This window comes from Rattus norvegicus, chromosome 2 (genome assembly GCF_021556685.1).
Source record: "Rattus norvegicus strain SHRSP/BbbUtx chromosome 2, alternate assembly SHRSP_T2T, whole genome shotgun sequence".
Classification (NCBI taxonomy): domain Eukaryota; kingdom Metazoa; phylum Chordata; class Mammalia; order Rodentia; family Muridae; genus Rattus; species Rattus norvegicus.
Genome location: NC_141535.1, coordinates 162,499,104 through 162,520,855, shown reverse-complemented (window position 1 = coordinate 162,520,855; position 21,752 = coordinate 162,499,104). Strand labels below are relative to the sequence as shown.

At 38.8% G+C, this 21,752-nt stretch overlaps 1 long non-coding RNA gene and 1 other non-coding gene across 6 annotated transcripts in view; one reads left to right on the top strand and one right to left on the bottom strand.

Moving 5' to 3' along the window:
- Nucleotides 1-219: 219 nt before the first annotated feature.
- Nucleotides 220-21,752, bottom strand: part of LOC102547227 (uncharacterized) — a 38,453-nt gene continuing 16,920 nt past the window's right edge. For 3 of the 5 annotated variants that reach the window (XR_015675868.1, XR_015675857.1, XR_015675866.1), the window contains 3 exons: nucleotides 20,476-20,685; nucleotides 10,582-10,696; nucleotides 220-1,678 (listed from right to left, as the gene is read on the bottom strand). This is a non-coding gene — a long non-coding RNA (uncharacterized LOC102547227). Of the gene's footprint in view, nucleotides 1,679-10,581; nucleotides 10,697-14,095; nucleotides 14,393-20,475; nucleotides 20,686-21,752 lie in introns of all 5 variants that reach the window. The other 2 variants (XR_015675873.1, XR_015675879.1) reach the window with 2 other exon arrangements.
- Nucleotides 4,151-4,223, top strand: Trnal-aag (transfer RNA leucine (anticodon AAG)). Its single transcript has one exon. It is a non-coding gene; the product is annotated as a tRNA-Leu (tRNA).

The following is a 21,752-nucleotide window of genomic DNA, read 5'->3' as shown; positions in this document are numbered from 1 at the left end:
TAAGCGCACAAAGAATCTGTGTTCCAGAAGTAGCCAAGATTATACCTCCTGCTGCAGCTGGACTTGATAATATGTAGGAGTCACCCAGGTGGTACTGGTTTTGAAGGTATAAAGAGGTCATGGAGAGCAGCTGAGGCTTGGCACTGTGAGAGACTAGGAAAGGCCACTGGCGAAGGTGTAGCCTCAGTTTCAGTTGACAGCCCTTATTAAGAAACCTCATACTTGCTTATTTATTTATTGAACAGAATTTTCAAGGCCTTTAATAATCGGGAGGAGATCTCATCAGCTAGAAAGGGCAAACTGGTGGGATAAACAGGTAAGAGGCACATACAATTAAAAGCAGTGGTGTTTGACAGCTCCTTTCAGTCTCAGGAAATCCTAGAGCTCCATCTACTGACCATTCAGTGCAGTGTCAAGGAATTAACCAAGCCTTATACAAAAGGACTCAGTATCATTTTGGTGGCTAGCAAGGAGTATCCAAGACTACAGTGCCTACAGGCATCCTTAGGGTCGTGTCTAATTTGCAAAACAGAGACACAGTAGAGCAAGAATGTTCTCAACTTCCTCATGACAGGAAGTCAGCATCATCCAAAGAAGCCTTTCCAACATCATGGGCATCTAATCCCCCCCACCCCACTCCTCCACCCCCACCCCCACCCCACCCCCGCCATCAGCAATGACCTGCAAAACAGCAGGGACTGACTTTTTCAGAATTCAGATGTTGAAGCGAAATTTTTGGCTAACCTTCTTTGTGAGGCCTAAAACTGCAGAGTAAAATCTATTCCATTAGGCTCTTGTAATTACTAGACTCAGACCTCTTAAACTTCTGTCCCAGACTTAGCTCTCCCTGTCTTACTAAATCCTTTCCTCTGTATGTATATGAGCAAAAATGAATAGCACTATTGAGTTTTAACCTAAACTTTGGGACCTCTCAAATGGCAAGTCATGTATTTCTACAAATTATTACAGCTTTTAGGAGAGAATGGCCTCCTTGCCTCAGGTACAAGCAGACGTACTATTGTGATTGGTGAAGTACCCACAGGAATGTTGTTAATCTTTGGACAGAGTACAATGGACTATATGATTTACTAGTTCCGTGAAACTTAACTCCTGGTCTTTCCATTCGATCTTAGAAAGTAGAACCAACATGTGGCAGAAAATAAAACCTCACCAAGGTAAAAATTGCCAGATTTGAGGCCCATGGCCTCTCTACAGCATTCCTCGGCAATCCGTTTTCACCTGAAGTCCTGCCCCAGCTTTACAGAATTGCTCATTTTCCCACATGAGCCCCCTGGTTCAGAGTTGGATGTGATTTAATGGTGACAGAACAAAGATTTTTCAGGGAATATAAGGGAGCATAACAGAGGTCACAGAATATGAGGTTCTTCCAAATAATTCCATGCCGGTCCAAAAGCAGAACTCATTCTTCTCCCTTGGGATATCCAGAGGGAGGCAGGAACAAGCCTCAGTGTAGTTTTAACTCTGATTCTAACTCTGCTTTCCATGTAATCCATACTCATGCATCCAGCTAGAGAGGAAGAGAACTTCTCTTCATTGCCCATAATACTCCAAGAAAATACATCCTTGAGATTGTGGTCCTACTAGAAGCCATTCAGATTCCAAATTATGTCACCACTATGTATTGCAAGGCCACCGAAAGGATAATTCTGATATTTTTCTGAGGAAATAAAAGAAGGTGAACAACAGGTCAAATAGGCAGTTAGTTTGGCTTCAACTTTAGGCTGCAATAGTTCTCAGCTTCAGTCTCTCATATTCACAATATACTTCCCGGGAAACCAACAACTTTTAAACTTTTACAGACTCCTTAGAGGGTTGGCTATGCCACCCAGAAAAAAATGTTCCTTTTTGGTCCACAGCTGTGAACAATATCATGTAAGGTAATAAATTTGACAAGAATGGTTATTTGGGCTCACACTTTTAGTCCCATTGTTTTAGCATCGTGCTTTACCATAGTTAAAGGGTATGGCAGAGAAGTCCTTTAATCTTATGCATGGGGACAAAATAGGACAAAATTCACTGTCCCATAATCCTATTCAAGGTCACATACACTCAATGATCAAAGCCAAAGCCATGACTGGAGTCCAACTAACGAAGTTTCTTCTACCCTCCAATAGCATCACAAATGTGAGACGAAGTCTTTAACGCATACCCTTTTCAAGTGCATTCCATATCAAAAAGCATTTCATTTCATACTCTGAGAATTCGGCTGTCATTTCATAAGGCTAACGAATTAATCTGGAATATGGAAAGACCTCCACGTATATCTTACTAATTTCCACCTGAGTAAGAATGAAAGAAGCCCTCCATTCCTAGCAATTTTTTTTTCAGATGGCTACACCATTGGTCAAAAGCTCAGTTTAGACCGAATATCAACGCTGATTCAAAAATTAATCCTTTAAGCTTCCTTTGAGATGTGATCTTGAGAAACCACAGATAACAAATATGCTGTATTTATAGTCATTATTTTTATGATGATTGTTTACACAGCTATAGATTTCTGCTATTCATTAGACCTGGAGTGTACCAAACCATGGGGGAGGGTTAGAGATTTTAAGGGCAAGAACTCTGGATCTTAGGTCACTGAAGGGATAACTTCAAAGAGATTTGTGAGATTCTGGGTCCTTTCTTTTTCTCTTTTGCATTTCTTCACTCTGAGGAGAATTGTTCTGTTCCATCATATATTTATGTGTGTGTGTGTGTGTGTGTGTGTTGTTGTTGTTGTAAAAATATAAAAATAAAAATGGGTATTGTTGGTCTTTTATCCTGCTGGGTCCACACCGCGGTGCCCCAAGATATCTGCTAGATATCTTGGCAGAAACATCCCAACTCTGCAGCAGCCCAGTGTCTCTTGTCACCACACACTTTCCTACACTCAAACTGTCACATAAAAGAACACACAACACAATAACCTATGACCCAAATGGTAAGATACAATTGCCCACTTAAACATACAAAACCCGGTACCATCCATCCCTTAGGAACATTAATAACAACCTGTAAATACACAGAGCAGAATCTTAACATCACCTGCCATGGCTTCTCACCCTCTCCTCCGTCTCTTTCTCTTCCAGTCTCCTCCTCTTCCTTCAAACTTCTCTCCCACCCATCCTTCCTTCTCCTCCAATGACAGGCCTCCTTCTATCCTGTACCTGCCCCTTACCTGTACTTTACAAATTCAATGGGGAGAAGGTTCTGAAGGTTCTGGTGAAGTCACCTGATTCCTGAGTAAGTGACTAGGCAGCTGTCCTTGGGGCAGTGGAATTAGCAGCAATATACAGATAACTCCACAGCAAACCACAACGTGTGTGTGTGTGTGTGTGTGTGTGTGTGTGTGTGTGTGTGTATGTATGTATGTTTACAGGCACACAATTGCTCATGGACTACAAACTCTAACATTGTGAGCAAAATTAAGCATTCCGTTTTAAAGTTGATCATCTCAGAATTTTGTCATATCCTTGTGGAAATATAATGAACAAAATTAACTAAACTTGGTCCTTGAAGGAAACAGTACAATTTAAAAGAACAAGCAAGCAAACAAAACAATTTGGAATTGGACCATAACATTTGGGTTGGCCAATTTTTAAAGATATCTCAAGGCTTCAGATCAAGAGTTAAAGGAAGTGACTCATAAAATATCATTAGAAACTTTGCTATGACATAGAAAGACTCTTGTAAACAATGTCATTAGTGATCATTGAGATAATAGAAAAATACCTCCTCAAATGAGTGATTTACCCACAGAGGCTGTTGAGTTGAATGAGAGATGTCCCACCAGTTGGTGGCATTGTTTGAGGAGCTTTGGGTGGCATTGCCTAGCAGACAGAAGTGTGTCACTGGAGAGGAGGACTTTAAGTGTTTGCAGCCTTACTTTACCTGTACTTTGCTTTCTCTGCTTTATGACAACCTTTCAAGATATGAGCTCTTAGCTTCCTACCTGTCACTTGCTAGCAACTTCCTGGTCAGGATGGGCTCATATCCTTCTGGAGTGGTAATCTCAAATAAACCCTTTCCTCTATGGGTTGCTTTATTATGGCAATAGGAAAGTAGCTGGAAACAGACTTCAAGAAAAAGCATTAAAATGTCATCAAATGTCTTGATTCTTACGAAAATATAGGATAAAAAAAGGGGGTTGGGGATTTGGCTCAGTGGTAGAGCGCTTGCCTAAGAAGCACAAGGTCCTGGGTTCGATCCCCAGCCCTGAAAAAAAAAGAAAAGAAGAAAAAAAAAGTAAAAAGAATGGGAACCATACACTTTGCATAAAAAAGTGGTTCACTTAGTTTTGGCAAGTAACTTATCACATGATAGTAAAATTAAATTGCACACCTGTTTGAAAAGAAAAACTATAGGGTTGGGGATTTAGCTCAGTGGTAGAGCGCTTGCCTAGCAAACGCAAGGCCCTGGGTTCGGTCCCCAGCTCCGAAAAAAAAAAAAAAAAAGAAAAGAAAAAGAAAAGAAAAACTAAACATCTTGGTTAAGTTTTGACTAGACCATAGTCTTTGAATGAAATACATCTGAATTGCAAAATAAAAATTGCTAAGTTCGAATTTAGTGAGTTTAAATTTTATCAAAAATAAATATATAGCTAAAAATCACATTAAATTGGGCTAGTAGAAATATTTAAATTTCATGTTAAAAACTTTTAAAATGTTGGTTATTTCTAATTTATTTAAATCCTGCGGAATATCCTGATTGTAAGAATTAAGAAGTGTTCTTCATTTATGTTTCAACATATTTAATCATGTTTCCCTTGTTCATGTGATGAAAAAATAAGCTATTTAAAAATTTTTTTAGTTCTTTGAGCATTTCATACAATCTGTTTTGATCATGTTTTTTATTTGGAAGTAAAATATTTGAAATATCTTTATACACTCTATCTTTTGAATGGTCAGTAAGTCTAGATTTTATTTAATTATTTTCTGCAGTTATTTCGACACAGTCTTGAAGGAAGAATTAGTGTATAATTCTTAGATTTTCAATTAAAATATTAATCTATTTCATACTTCTAGCTTACTTGATAAATGGTTATTTATACAGGCCAGATTTTGAGTGTTGATGTTACCATTTTGCATCATAAAATTACAGTCATTTCTTTTTCGATTACTATTTTAGTCTACAACTTAATACATGTACTTAGTACGTTTTTACCTCTCATCTCCCTTTCTCCTGCCCTTCCCTCTCCCACTGATTCCCTTCTCCAGAAGCTCCTCTCAGGCTTTGGCGCCTTTTTTGTGAGCCACTGAATTTATTTATGACTGCTTGCATGAGCACGGGTGTGTGTCCTGAGGAATTTTTTTTCTTTTTTTCGGAGCTGGGGACCAAACCCAGGGCCTTGTGCTTGCTAGGCAAGTGCTCTACCACTGAGCTAAATGCCCAACCCCCTGAGGAATTATTTACTGGAGCACTTGCAAGCTGTCAATAGCTACATACGTGAAGAAGATCAATACCATGCAATTTTATCACTATTGCTCTGTAATACTGCTTGAGTTCAGGGATAGTGATTCCCCCTGAAGTCCTTTTGTTGTTGAGGATAGTTTTATCTATCCTGGGTTTTTTGTTATTCCAGATGAATTTGCAAATTGTTCTGTCTAACTCTTTGAAGAATTGGATTGGTATTTTGATGGGGATTGCATTGAATCTGTAGATCGCTTTTGGTAAAATGGCCATTTTTACTATATTAATCCTGCCAATCCATGAGCATGGGAGATCTTTCCATCTTCTGAGGTCTTCTTCAATTTCTTTCTTCAGAGTCTTGAAGTTCTTATTGTACAAATCTTTTACTTGCTTGGTTAAAGTCACACCAAGGTACTTTATATTATTTGGATCTATTATGAAGGGTGTCGTTTCCCTAATTTCTTTTTCGACTTGTTCCTCTTTTGTGTAGAGGAAGGCTACTGATTTATTTGAGTTAATTTTATACACAGACACTTTGCTGAAGTTGTTTATCAGCTTTAGTAGTTCTCTGGTGGAACTTTTGGGATCACTTAAATATACTATCATATCATCTGCAAATAGTGATATTTTGACTTCTTTTCCAAGCTGTATCCCCTTGACCTCCTTTTGTTGTCTGATTTCTCTGGCTAGAACTTCAAGAACTATATTGAATAAGTAGGGAGAGAGTGGGCAGCCTTGTCTAGTCCCTGATTTTAGTGGGATTGCTTCAAGTTTCTCTCCATTGAGTTTAATGTTAGCATCTGGTTTGCTGTATATGGCTTTTACTATGTTTAGGTATGGGCCTTGAATTCCTATTCTTTCCAGGACTTTTATCATGAAGGGGTGTTGAATTTTGTCAAATGCTTTCTCAGCATCTAATGAAATGATCATGTGGTTCTGTTCCTTCAGTTTGTTTATATAATGGATCACGTTGATGGTTTTCCATATATTAAACCATCCCTGCATGCCTGGGATGAAGCCTACTTGATCATGGTGGATGATTGTTTTGATGTGCTCTTGGATTCGGTTTGCCAGAATTTTATTGAGTATTTTTGCGTCGATATTCATAAGGGAAATTGGTCTGAAGTTCTCTTTCTTTGTTGGGTCTTTGTGTGGTTTAGGTATAAGAGTAATTGTGGCTTCATAGAAGGAATTCAGTAGTACTCCATCTGTTTCAATTTTGTGGAATAGTTTGGATAATATTGGTATGAGGTCTTCTATGTAGGTCTGATAGAATTCTGCACTAAACCCGTCTGGACCTGGGCTCTTTATGGTTGGGAAACCTTTAATGACTGCTTCTATTTCCTTAGGAGTTATGGGGTTGTTTAACTGGTTTATCTGTTCCTGATTTAACTTCGGTACCTGGTATCTGTCTAGGAAATTGTCCATTTCCTGCAGATTTTCAAGTTTTGTTGAATATAGCCTTTTATAGTAAGATCTGATGATTTTTTGAATTTTCTCTGAATCTGTAGTTATGTTTCCCTTTTCGTTTCTGATTTTGTTAATTTGAACAGACTCTCTGTGTCCTCTCGTTAGTCTGGCTAAGGGTTTATCTATCTTGTTGATTTTCTCAAAGAACCAACTTTTGGTTCTGTTGATTCTTTCTATGGTCCTTTTTGTTTCTACTTGGTTGATTTCAGCTCTGAGTTTGATTATTTCCTGCCTTCTACTCCTCCTGGGTGTATTTGCTTCTTTTTGTTCTAGCGCTTTTAGGTGTGCTTGCTGTCAAGCTGCTGACATATGCTCTTTCCTGTTTCTTTCTGCAGGCACTCAGCGCTATGAGTTTTCCTCTTAGCACGGCTTTCATTGTGTCCCATAAGTTTGGGTATGTTGTACCTTCATTTTCATTAAATTCTAAAAAGTCTTTAATTTCTTTCTTTATTTCTTCCTTTACCAGGTTATCATTGAGTAGAGCAATGTGCAATTTCCACGTATATGTGGGCATTTTTCCCTTATTGTTATTGAAGACCAGTTTTAGGCTGTGGTGGTCTGATAGCACGCATGGGATTATTTCTATCTTTCTGTACCTGTTGAGGACCAATTTTTGACCAATTATATGGTCAATGTTAGAGAAAGTACCATGAGGAGCTGAGAAGAAGTTATATCCTTTTGCTTTAGGATAGAATGTTCTATAAATATCTGTTAAGTCCATTTGGCTCATGACTTCTCTTAGTCTGTCGACATCACTGTTTAATTTCTGTTTCCATGATCTGTCCATTGAGGAGAGTGGGGTGTTGAAATCTCCTACTATTATTGTGGGAGGTGCAATGTGTGTTTTGAGCTTCAGTAAGGTTTCTTTTACATATGCAGGTGCCCTTGTATTTGGGGCATAGATATTTAGGATTGAGAGTTCATCTGGGTGGATTTTACCTTTGATGAATATGAAGTGTCCTTCCTTATCTTTTTTGATGACTTTTAGTTGAAAATTGATTTTATTTGATATTAGAATGGCTACTCCAGCTTGCTTCTTCCGATGATTTGCTTGGAAAGTTGTTTTCCAGCCTTTCACTCTGAGGTAGTGTCTGTCTTTGTCTCTGAGGTGTGTTTCCTGTAGGCAGCAGAATGCAGGGTCCTCGTTGCATATCCAGTTTGTTAATCTATGTCTTTTTATTGGGGAGTTGAGGCCATTGATGTTGAGAGATATTAAGGAGTAGTGATTATTGCTTCCCGTTATATTCATATTTGGATATGAGGTTATGTTTGTGTTATTTTCTTCTCTTTGTTTTGTTGCCAAGACGATTAGTTTCTTGCTTCTTCTAGGGTATAGCTTGCCTCCTTATGTTGGGCTTTACCATTTATTATCCTTTGTAGTGCTGGATTTGTAGAAAGATATTGTGTAAATTTGATTTTGTCATGGAATATCTTGGTTTCTCCATCTATGTTAATTGAGAGTTTTGCAGGATACAGTAACCTGGGCTGGCATTTGTGTTCTCTTAGGGTCTGTATGACATCTGTCCAGGATCTTCTGGCTTTCATAGTTTCTGGCGAAAAGTCTGGTGTGATTCTGATAGGTCTGCCTTTATATGTTACTTGACCTTTTTCCCTTACTGCTTTTAATATTCTTTCTTTATTTTGTGCATTTGGTGTTTTGACAATTATGTGACTGGAGGTGTTTCTTTTCTGGTCCAATCAATCTATTTGGAGTTCTGTAGGCTTCTTTTATGCCTATTGGTATCTCTTTTTGTAGGGTAGGGAAGTTTTCTTCTATGATTTTGTTGAAGATATTTACTGGTCCTTTGAGCTGGGAGTCTTCACTCTCTTCGATTCCTATTATCCTTAGGTTTGATCTTCTCATTGAGTCCTGGATTTCCTGTATGTTTTGGACCAGTAGCTTTTTCCACTTTACATTATCTTTGACAGTTGAGTCAATGATTTCTTTGGAATCTTCTGCTCCTGAGGTTCTCTCTTCCATCTCTTGTATTCTGTTGATGAAGCTCGTATCTACAGCTCCTTGTCTCTTCTTTTGGTTTTCTATATCCAGGGTTGTTTCCATGTGTTCTTTCTTGATTGCTTCTATTTCCATTTTTAATTCCTTCAACTGTTTGATTGTGTTTTCCTGGAATTCTTTCAGGGATTTTCGCGATTCTGCTCTGTAGGCTTCTACTTGTTTATTAATGTTTTCCTGTGTTTCTCTAAGGGAGTTCTTCACGTCTTTCTTGAAGTCCTCCAGCATCATGATCAAATATGATTTTGAAACTAGATTTTGCTTTTCTGGTGTGTTTGGATATTCCGTGTTTGCTTTGGTGGGAGAATTGGGCTCTGATGATGCCATGTAGTCTTGGTTTCTGTTGCTTGGGTTCCTGCGCTTGCCTCTCGCCATCAGATTATCTCTAGTGTTACTTTGTTCTGCTATTTCTGACAGTGGCTAGACTGTCCTATAAGCCTGTGTGTCAGGAGTGCTGTAGACCTGTTTTCGCGTTTTCTTTCAGCCAGTTATGGGGACAGAGTGTTCTGCTTTCAGGCGTGTAGTTTTTCCTATCTATAGGTCTTCAGCTGTCCCTGTGGGCCTGTGTCTGGAATTCACCAGGCCGGTCACTTGCAGCAGAAAAGTTGGTCTTACCCGTGGTTCCGAGGCTCAAGTTTGCTCGTGGGGTGTTGCCTACGAGCTCTCTGTGGCAGCAGCAACCAGGAAGATCTGTGCTGCCCTTTCTGGGAGCTTCTGTGCACCAGGGTTCCAGATGGCATTTGATGTTTTCCTCTGGCATCAGAGATGTGTGCAGAGTGCAGTCTCTTTTGGTTTCACAGGCGTGTCTGCCTCTCTGAACGTTTAGCTCTTCCTCCCACGGGATTTGTGTGCAGAGAACTGTTTATCTGGTCGGTCCCTTCAGGTTCTGGCGGTGTCTCAGACACAGCGGTCCTGCTGCTCCTGGGCCCTCCTCTATGGGAACCCAGAGGCCATATACAGTTTCCTCTTGGGCCAGGGATGTGGGCAGGGGTGGGCAGTGTTGGTGGTCTTTTTTGCTCTGCAGTCTTAGGAGTGCCCACCTGACCAGGCGGTGAGGTCTCTCTCCCACGGTGTTTGGGAACAGAGACCATTAATTTCAAAGTCAAAACAGCCCTATTATAATCTTTGGAAAGCAAACAGGAAGAAAATGAAACGCATTTCCTTCTACACCTTGAGAAAAGTAACATTTTAAAAACATGTTTAAGTTCATGCATTTGAATTTTTCCATTCTTTTCAAACATCTTTTTTAATTTATGAGGTTAAAATATAATAACATTTCTCCTTTCCCTTTTCTCCTTCTGGAACTTCTAATATATTCTACCTATTCTCCTTCAAATTCATTTCGTCTTTTTTCACACTAATTGTTTTTGACACATATATTTGCTAGCAGGTCTGTATGTGTAACTTGTACATTTATAGCCTGCAGAGGGCAGAAGAGGGCAACAGATAATGAGGCGATGTACGTACAGAAGGCTTGGAGCATCCTGGAAACAAACTCTTAGCCTAAGTAACCTCAGCTAGTTCTAACTTCTGAGCTCTTTTCAGCCCTACTAAGTTATGTTTAGCACATTTCTGGACTGTGTGTGGTGTACCGTGTCTTTGTTAGAGTTCCTCCTGCATTTTTCACTATGTTGTAACTTCAAAGACAAACAATCTCAGGAGCCGAGACTGATTTTGTTACTTACATTGCAAAAGAAAAGTTGAGTGTAGAAACGACACCAGCACAGATACTTTCTGAAGAGTGAACCTTCATCTCTTTCATGTGAGGATATTGTCAACAGCACAATAAACTCTTCTAGCCTATGGAGAAAAATACATTTAGCAAAGCAAGTGAATGTGTTTCCTCCTTTGATTCCCTGAGATAAGCAAGTTTGCTTAACCAGGTTCTTGAACATACATTACAGGATGAGTTTCTGGAAACCATTTCACAATGTACTGGTAACTATTGGTAGAGGCCTGTAATGCCACTTCCCACTCCCAGAAATAAATGTATTAGTTTTACACCAAAAGAGAAGGGAAGTGTCCAAGCTGGAGTTTTTATTGCTGGGCTTACATGCTATGACCAAAAGCAACTCAGGGAGGAAAAGGTTTATTTCATCTTAAAGCTTGTATCCCAGCATCTAGGGAAGTCACAAGAGGAACTTAAGCATGGAACCTGGAAGCAGGAAATGATATAGAGGACAGGAAGGGGTGCTGTTTACTGGTTTGCCCAGCCTGCTTTCTAATAGCTACCAGTACTGTGAAACCAGAATGGCATCACCAATCATGGGCTGGGTCCTTTCACATCAATCACTAATTAAGAAAATGCACTGCAGACTTGGCTGCAGGCCAATCTTATGAAGGTATTTACTCAGTTGATAGTCCCTCTTTCCAAGTGAACTGATCTTATGCCAGCTTGACATAAAACTAGCCAGTACATAATAACTTGAAATAATAATAACTTGAAAACTGCACAAATATTTTCAGAATAATAAGCCATAACTTTTGCAGCAAGTGAACACAAATGTGTCAAAGGGAAAGAAGTTGACTTGCAGTCTTTGAAAACCCAAAGAGTTAAGAATCAATGAACAAGACTTTATTGACACTTTGGCACAATAAACTCTGGTATGTATCTCAGCAGGTGACTGTCTTATATAAGCATTCTTTCCTTCCCGTTCACAGCACAATGTTCACTACAATAAAGAGGCCCAAATTGCTACTTTAAAAAGAGATATGCCCACAGCATAAGACTGACTTTTATCTGCATGAATTACAAGAGGGAAGATAACTGGACAAAACGCTAAAAGCTAGCACAAACACTCCTTAAGGAACAACCCGTAACTTCTTGCTGTATGTGAACATGTTACTATGAAACAGTAAGGAACCTATGGAACTGGAGTAACATGCCATTGTGAGCCATCGTGTGTGTACTGAGAACTGGACTTATGGACAAAGCAGCACATGTTTATGGGGATTTCTACAGTCCCAAGGCAAATAACTTTAATAAGTATCTTTAATATGTATCAAAGGTTGATTGTTTTATAGACTTTCCTTCTGATTCATAATAGATTTTTAACTATACTACATCTTCAAAAGGAAAGCCTTAGTAACCCAAAACTGACTTTGTTACTTGAAGCCTCAAAGAGAAGGTAGACAAATAAATATGTATTAGCCAGGCAAACACTTTCTGGGCAATAACCCTCCACTTCTTATTGTATCTGAACATTCTATAATCAATGAGAAGAGAAGCTTTTGTGGCATTTAAAGGGAAACAGACAGGAACAAGTGAATATGTGTCCATCCTTGACCCCATGAGACAAGTCAATATCTTAAAAGATGTATTTGTTTTTATTCATCTTTTAAAATTTTGTATGTTTTGCCTACACACACACACACACACACACACACACACACACAAGTATATAATATGCATGCACATACATGACCTGCAAAGGACAGAAGAGGGCATCAGATCCTGTAGAATTATTGCAATCAGTTCTGAGCCACCATGTGGGTATTTGAAAACTAAGGAATCCTTGGGAACTACAACTACTAGTTTAAGAATAAGATTTAAAATATAGTGAGGAATTAATGCTAGTCTAGGAAAATGATGGTAGTAGGTGATTTTTCTACGGTCCGTGACATTACAATGCCCAGGAAGCAAGTTAGGTTTTCAGTTTCAGGTATGATTTCCCTCCCTTTTAGTGAGCCTTAAATCTAATTAGACATCCTATGGTTACTGCCAACATGTGTCAATTGTTGTTCCTTTGTGCGTATCTTGCTATGCATATCATTGCTATCCATGGTCCACAGGTATTGCAGGTAGGTTGGACTGTTAATTGCTTCCCTCCCTTAGAAGCTTGCACAGTGTTTTCTATAACCATGGATGCTAGACCAGAGGAAAGAGACTTTCAGATCAGATCTAGCTGCAAAACTGAATTTTGTGCTTACAACTAAATGGGTGACATTCCACAATACTGGCTCATACTCATCCCCTGAGAAGCAACTAAGGGGTAAGCAACAATCTATACTGTTCTAATCTAAATCTTCTACCAATACTTAAATAAAGCGTACTTACACTTACACAGGGAGTGCCTCTTTACAGAAAAGGGAAATGATCATAGAAAAGCACTACTGAACACAAAACAGAGATTAACAAATCTGGGGGTCCCAGCCCCAAGGGATACATCACAGCTCCTGCAGCTATGTCTCTGACATTTTGAAAGTTGGAGTAAAAAAAGTGTAAGAGACAGAATACCAAGAAGTCTCCTGTGACACAGTCCCTCTTCGAAGTGGCCATATAAACAGTATCTTATAAACAGCTTCATAAACTGATAGCAGTATCAATGAACTTGTTAACTCAGAAGCAGGAAAATTTCATTCATGCACCCCACTTCTTTGTAGACAAAGAACTACAGGTAACTGTTGACTGCTGGGAAGACATTTAACCTGTCCCATGAATGAGCCCCATTTTTGGTTGTCCAAAGTAGAGTAGTAGAACTTCAAAATATATATACACAAGCAACAGAAAATGGACTCAGTAAGTTTTATATAGATTTATGGATGTGTATGAGTCAAACATGTACATACATAAACACACACAAACACATACACATATGTATATATACATACATATACATATACATATACATATACATATACATATACATATACATATACATATACATATACATATACATATACATATATATCTCACATATACTTTTATATCAGATTATGAACTTTAGAATGTGGGAAACCTGGGAAGAATTTGAGGAAGAGAACTGGAAAGGACTGGAAGGAAGCAGGAGGAGAAGTGATATAATTAATTCCAATTAAAAGTCTTTTGAAAACAGACTCCTGGGTAAGAGCTCAGCTAGCTGCTGAGCCATTTCTCCAGCCACCAATAGAAATCATTTTAATACCTAAGGTAGATATGCTTTTCTTTCATTAACTTATTTATTCACTTTACATCACAATCAATCTTCCTTTCCCAGTACCCTCACACACAACCTCTCCCATCAACCCTCCTCCCCCTCTCTCTGAAAAGAGTGAGCCCCCACTTTGGTTATCAACCCACTCTGGCACACCAAGTCACTGCAGGACTAGACACATCCTCTTCCGCTAAGGCCAGGCAAGACAGCTCAGTTAAGGAAACTAGATCCACAGGCAAGCAACAGCCCACTCTCCAGTTGTTGGAGGACTGGCATAAATACCAACCTGCACATCTGCTACATAGGTGCAGGGCTGAGGCCTACGTCCAGTCCATGCTTACTCTTGTTTAGTAATTCAATCTCTGGGAGCTTCCAAAGTCTAGGTTGGTTGACTCTGATGGTCTTGTTGTGGAGTCCCTATCCCCTTTAGGTCCCTCAACACTTCCCCAACTCTTCCATAAGACTTCCCAAGCTCTGTCTAATGTTTGGCTGTAGGTTTCTGCATCTGTTTCAATAGGCTGCTGGGTAGATGTACATTTTACTAGCAGTTTTTCTTCTGATTCATCAGTTTGCTGGTTCCTCTCTGAAAGAGAAATGGACATATCTCTTACAGGTAGCAAAACTCCTTTCAGAGTAGAAAGCCTGCATTTCTTCTTTCATGTGAACATATCATACAAAGGACAAAGAAGCCTCACAGCCATTAGGAGGCATTTAAACATATTTCCTTCCTTCACTCATTGAGGGGAGTAAGTTCAGTAAGACTAATGAATGCATCGAAAAGGTTGACTGTGTTGTATAAGTGGTCTCTACTTTGACTTTTCCATGCATTGTTCACCACTGGTAAAGATGCTGATACTGCCATTTCTAAAAACAAGTTTCTGAAACCTGAGATTGACTTTGTTAGATTTGCTTCAAAGAGAATTTAAGTGGAGATAGTTATAACATTCCATACAAATAATTTCTGATAACAAGCATTCTTTTTTTGTTAGATATGATCACATCACTGTCACAGGGGAAAACTGCCTATTAGTGTAGCCTATTTCAAAAGCAAATAGGAAGGAAGTTGTCATGTTCTCTTCCTTGACTCTCTTAATGGACTTCTTGAATGTACATCAAAGGGCGACTGTGTTATCAGCAGTCTGACTTCCCAATGCACCATACATTTTGACTGTAGGTTATGAAGTTTATATTCGTAATTCAAAAGCAACATTTGTGTAAGCCTGTGTTGCACTCCAAAAGATATTTAAGTGGACAAAGCTCTAACACCTAGTACGAGTGTTATATGAGTATTGAGGACTTGATTCTTGTTACATTGTGAATACATTATCGACACAGGTACAAGAAGCCTATTGTAGCCTGCAAATGTAAACTGGACCTTAGTGGGCATGCTGTCTCGATTGACTTCTTGTGAGATGTCAAGTTAATAGCCTTTAAGGATGACTGTCAAAATATGGTTGTTATAAGTAGTGTTCCTTCTCATTCACTATAGATTATTTACAGTAGGGAAATAATCAAACACCCATAGAAGCCCAAGAAGACTGATGTTATCAGTTGTACTCCAACGTAGAAGTCTCATTCTTTGACTCTTTGACAGAGGGAAAGGCACAAATAGTTTTTGAGAAATAACCATTCATTCCTCCTTGCATATGAGCAGGTATCTAAGGGAAAGGAACCCAAATAACCTTGGAAAAAGTAAACAGGAAGCGATCAAATGTATTTCCTTCTCTGTCTCCTTGACGAAAACAATCTTAATATATATCTAGGATGCATTCTATAAGTGATTATATTACAAGTGATCTCTCAATCTAATTCACCATGCAGAATACACTACCGGAAAGTACTATATTTCTATATCAAAAAGTGACACTCCCAGAAATTGCAGACTGATTTTAATCGTTTCACTCTTAAAAAATGAAAGAGAGAGAGAGAGAGAGAGAGAGAGAGAGAGAGAGAGAGAGAATATTCAAAGGGGCCAACACAAATACTTTCTGAGTAATAAGTCTTAGTTTCTTACTTTACATAAACATATTATTGTCAAAGAGAAAAGATGCCTATTACAGATTTTGAAAAGGAAAACTGTTGTAATGCCAAGGAAAAAGATTTCCTTCTTTGACTGCTTTTACAGATGTAAGTTTTGTAAAAGTTTTCAATGCATCTTGATGGGTGGATGTGTTAGCATCAATCTTCTGACACACCATGCATTGTTGACTATTGAACAAAGGCCTATATTGCTATTAGAAAAAATAAAAGTACCCAAAACCTAAGATTGAGTTTTGATAATTATGCTCCATGAAGAAGTTATATAAACATAACAAATAACTCAAATAGCCTGCACAATTATTTCCAAGTAATAAGCATACCCTCTTGTTGTATACTAATGTATTATTAACAGCATGAAAGCCTATATAACGTAGGCTTTTAGAAAGGAAATCATCTGGCTGCTTCCCTATTGAGCCACTTCACGGCCACATAAAATCCAACTTAGCTGTAACTATAGAGCTGCCCCACAGCTGATCCACCCACTCATAAGTGACCCTACCTACTGTGCCACTCTGGAACCACCCAAAATATCACCTGGGGATCTCTAGAGTCAATCTGCCTTCCTACCTATCGGTGAGTCACCTTATGCACCATGCCATTCCACTCCTACATGGCTTCCTGTGACCCAGACTTCACATCAGAAGCCGCAGACTTATCCACTACACAACATCCACTCAACCTCATATATTAGCGTAGGAAAGTACATGGAATCCTTCTGCCCCTTACCACACAGAGAAGGCACCTCAGAAAGGCTTCCATTTCACCTACTTCCACCTGAAGACAGTGTGCAGTCTTCATACCAACAGAACCCAAACCACAGTCCAGTGGAAGACCCTGCTGCAATAGTAACTGACCTGACAAGATATTCCCTGATACAATAATGGCACAAATGTTGGAGAAATTACTACTTTTGCATTAATCTAAGGCCCAGTCCAGAAGATGAAACCCATAGATGGCAATGTTACTAGACCCAAGAACCTATAGCTACATAGGTCATAGAATCTAAGGAATAACCTAATACTACTGTTTTTCTAAATGGATGTAGTATTAAAATGACTCCTAGTGACTTCTTGTTATACCCACTGATTAATGCATCCTTCAACCCTTGTCATAAAAGCTTCTTTCTGCAGTAGGTGACAACACAGAGATGCACAACTGGTTAATACACAAAGAATAAGCATCTTTGAAGTTCTCAGCCCTAAATGGACCATAAGTGTGCTGCTCATTTTCTTCTCAACTTGATACAAGCTAGCATAATTTTGGAAGAAGGACACTCATTTGAAAATATACATCTATGAGAAAAATATAGTTCTTTTTCTTCGTTGACGATTGTTGTGGGAGGGCACAGATTTTTGTGGGCAATGCCACTCTTGGACTGGTGGTCATGGATGCAATAAGAGAGCAGGCGGAGCAAACCATCAGAAGTAAGCAGTAAGTAGTATTCTCACATGCTATCTGCATTAGTTCCTGCCATCAGGTTCCTGCCTTGAGTTCCTATCCTGACTTTCCTGGATGATGAAATACAAGCTGTAAGATAAGATAAATGATTTGCTTTTGCTCTTATTGTTTTACAACCAGAATAGAAACTTTAACTAAGACACCATTCCTCCCTCCAAAATGCAGGGATCTTCAGAGAAGAGAGCTTGGAAAGACTGTAAGAACTAGAGATGGTAAATGACTACATGGTAAAAGTATTTTGCAGACACCAAAAAGCTGCACATATGTTCTCATAGTGTTTGTAAGAACAATCATAAGACTTGCAAAAATTCAAACCAGAAAAAAAACCTTCAGCATGGTGAGGGAAATTTGGACAAGAAGTCCCATGCCAATCTTGAGATATATTGACATTTGATAGTTTCATAGAGAAGGACAACTAGTTTTGTTTAATAGTGTAAACCCTATTAGGTCAACACACTACAGCTCATGCCCATACCCAAGAGTAACTGAATAATTCAAACTGGACTTGATGGATTTAAACAAACAATAAAAATAATGAGAGAGAGAGAGAGAGAGAGAGAGAGAGAGAGAGAGAGAGGAGAGATATGAAATCCATTGGGTAGGTGAGGGTAGATCTCAGAGGACTTGAGGGAGATGGATGTATATAACCAAAATATTTTGTATGAAATTATCAATGAATTAATAAAAATGTCATTTTATATAAAAACAAACTGGAAGTAAGTGGACATATTCCCTTTCTGTGTGGAAATTTAGTACAATTCTTGGATATATGTCAAAGGTGAACTGTATTATATATAGTCTTTTCTTGCAATTAACCATCATGCACCACTTCAAAATCGATTGTTCCCAAAGTCCAGGACTGATTTTATCACTTGTAATACAAGAGATATTTTAAGTGTACAAAGATGTAAGCTAGCAAATAGATTCTGCATTACAATTCTTTGTTTTCACTACTTATGAAAAGAAGCCTATTTGTAGCCTTAGAGAAAGCGAACAGTTACCTATGGAAGTGAATATTTTCCCTTCCTTGAATCTATAAAAGAAGTAAGCTTAATACATTTCTGGGATGTATCTCAGTGTGTGGCTGTGATATTAGCAGTCTTTCCAACTCGCCTTGCACTTTCATGGTCACTAAAGAGCATTAGTGTTACAAATGCAAAGACAGCACTTTAAGAAACCTGAGACTGGTTATGCTGGTTGCATTCAGAAGATAAGTGGACAGAGCTCTAACAGTTACTAAAAATAGTTTCTGAGTAATGCATCTTTACTTCTTGTTGCATATGAGTCTATTATTCTCAAAGAGAAGAGAATCTGTTGTTGATAAATCAAAATTCAATTTCATGTGTTCTGTTCTTTGACTCATTGAAAGAAGTAAATTCAGTGAGTATCTTGGATTCATATCAAACAGTGGCTGTGTTATGCATAGCCTAGATTTCCAGTCTACCATGCATCTTCAGAGACAGTAAAGAGGCATCTGTGTGTATTTCAGAAAGCAACTCTCTGAAGCCTAATAATGAGTTTTTAGTTGCACTCCAAAGGAGAAATTAAATGGACAAAACTTTCTACAGCTAGTAGTAATATTTTCTGAGTAGTAAGTCTTCATTTACTATTTCTGTTAAAGTTTAAACAAGCCTGCTGAGCCTTTGGAACAACAGGAAATAAACTAGTATGCTGCCTACTTTGACTCCAGGACAACAAAGTAAGTTTAAATAGTTTTTGACATATCTCAAAGGGTGGTTGTGTTGCAAGCTGTCTTTATTCCAATTTACCAGCCATTGTTCACTATAGACAAAGAGCCTATATTACTCCTTCATACATCAAAATAGCCAGTAAGCTAAAACAAGTTTTGTTATATGCAATACAAAAGAAAATGAAGTGGGGGTCTTAATTAATGTTCTATTGCTGTGAAAAAGCACTATGACCAAAGTAACTCTTTTTTATTGGTTACTTTATTTATTTATATATCAAATGTTATCCCCCCTTCCCGATTTTCCCTCTGCAAACTCCCTATCCCATCACTCCTCCCTCCTGCTTCTATGAGGGAGCTTCCATACCCATCCACCCACTCCCACCTCACTGCCCTAGCATTCCCCTACACTGGGGCATCCAGCTTCCACTAGACCAAGGACCTCCCTTCCCACTGTTGCCAGATAAGGTAATCCTCTGCTACATATGAAGCTGGAGCCATGGGTCCCTCCATGTATACTCTGGTTTGTGGGTTAGTCCCTGGTAGCTCTGGTATGCACTCACTGATAAGTAGATTTTAGCCCAAAAGCTAAGACTATCCACGATGAAACTCACAGACCATATGAAGATGAAGAAGAAGGAAGAGCAAAGTGACTCTTATGAAAGAAAGCATTTAATTGTGGACTTTCTTACAGTGTCAGGAAGTTAGTCTGTTATCATCATGGTGGGAAGCATACTGTCACACAGGCAGGCCTGATGTTAGACCAACTACATACTGATCGGTGGTCAGCAGGCAAGGAGAGAGAGTGACAGGACTATTTGAAACCTCAAAGTCAACCTCATGTGACACACTTCCTCCAACAAGGCCATACCTTCTAATCTTTCTCAAAGTTCCACTCATTGGTCACTAATCATTCAAATATTACTTATAGAATTACAAGTGAACTTATGGAAGTATTCTCATTCAAACTACCTTACCTGGACAAAATTCAAACAATTAGCACAAATACTTTCTGTATAATAAGGCTGCATCTCTTCCTGTATATGAACAAATTATGGCCAGAGAGGAAAGGAGCTTACTGTAGCCTTTGAACAAGCAAAAGTTAGTAACTAGGCATGCTTCCTTTTTGATTACTGGAGAGAAGCAAATTTTAAAAGCTTCTTGGATATATCACATTGGTTGGCTGTGTGTTATAAGCAGGCTTTTCTTCTACTCCATCATACATGGTTCACTACAGGTAAATAGGTCTACATTTCCACTTCAAAAAGCAATACCCGCAGACATCTAAGACTGGCTTTGTTAGTTGCACTACAAGATAAAAGTTAAGTGGACCGAACTCAAACATCCAACACAAATACTCCTGAGTAATAATCCTGTGTTCCTTGTTGCATATGAGCATGCCATCCATTATCCAACAAAAAAAGAGAGGCAAACTTAGGTTTCTCCTGCCCTTTCATGTTAAGAATTTTCCATGGCTTTACCTTTTACCACCCACTCTTCTCATCGTTCATCCTTAATCTGTGTAATGTCAACTATTCCTTTTTGTGTTTAAATACTTGGAACTCTCCACTCTCTGCCTCCAATCAGGCATTCCATACATGCATCACAACACTCATCTTGACTGTGCTTCCAATCTATCGTTCTTTTGACTTCATCCTCAGAATATATGGAGCTGCAATTCATCCAAGGACCTAAGGTAGAAAAAGAATAGTTATACTTCATTTCTTTTCTTTTATTCTTACAGTGGCCAAACCACTCTTGAACACGCCTGATATTGTCATTTATTTTATCCTTCATGTGATAATTGATTTTATGTGCCAACTTGACTCTATTATTCTGGGTGTGCCAAAGAGGCACAGCCCATCTTGGCATGAAATTAACATTTGAATTAATAGACTGAGTGGGTTCAACTAAGGCAAGAGAGGTCTGAATTAACTAAAAGGCTGAGTAATATGCATTTTCTTCTGTGTCTGTTGTCTTCAAAGACTTCTATCTTCTTTTTCAGACTTGTACTAAGTTAGGAATTTTCCCTTTTGCTCCTGCTGATCCTCAAGCCTCTATAATTATTACTATGACCCAGACTGCACCCCCTCCAACAATTGAGTCAGACTCCTTTGGATTTATTTAATCAACTTTTGCACAAGTATTGGGGGAAATACCCATAATCTATCTTTCTATGTTAGACTACTTTCCCAGCTGTCCCCCTCCCCAATACTTGCTGTTTATGCCTCTGCTCTACCAGGCTGTCCTCAGGGTCACTTTCACTCTGGCATGTGTTCATGGTCCATTTTATCTAATGGAGATCTTCTATTCTAACAGTCTTCCTCCTTCTTTATTCTCCTTCACTCTCTTTCATCTTTTTGGTCCTATACACAGCCTTGCTGCCCTGTAACTGAACCCTGCCTCCTCTATTCTCCCCAGTAATTGGCGGTAGGCACATTAATTTAACTGATAGTTTTAAACTGGGGGCAAAGTTTACACAGCTTCACTTGGTATACAAGAGATTTTGCTAGTCAGAACCAACCAGATCTTGGAAGTCAGTATTTAGCATTTGAATTCATAGCAGCACCAGACAAATCCCCAATATTTCCCCCTTTTTGTGTGAGCAAAAGTCTCCTTCTCTTATAATAATAAATAACATACAGTAAGGCCAACTATTGGCCAGGTCATATTAGCAATGGCTTATGATCTAAGATCAAGAATCAACAAATGGGACCTCATAAAATTGCAAAGCTTCTGTAAGGCAGAGGACATTGTT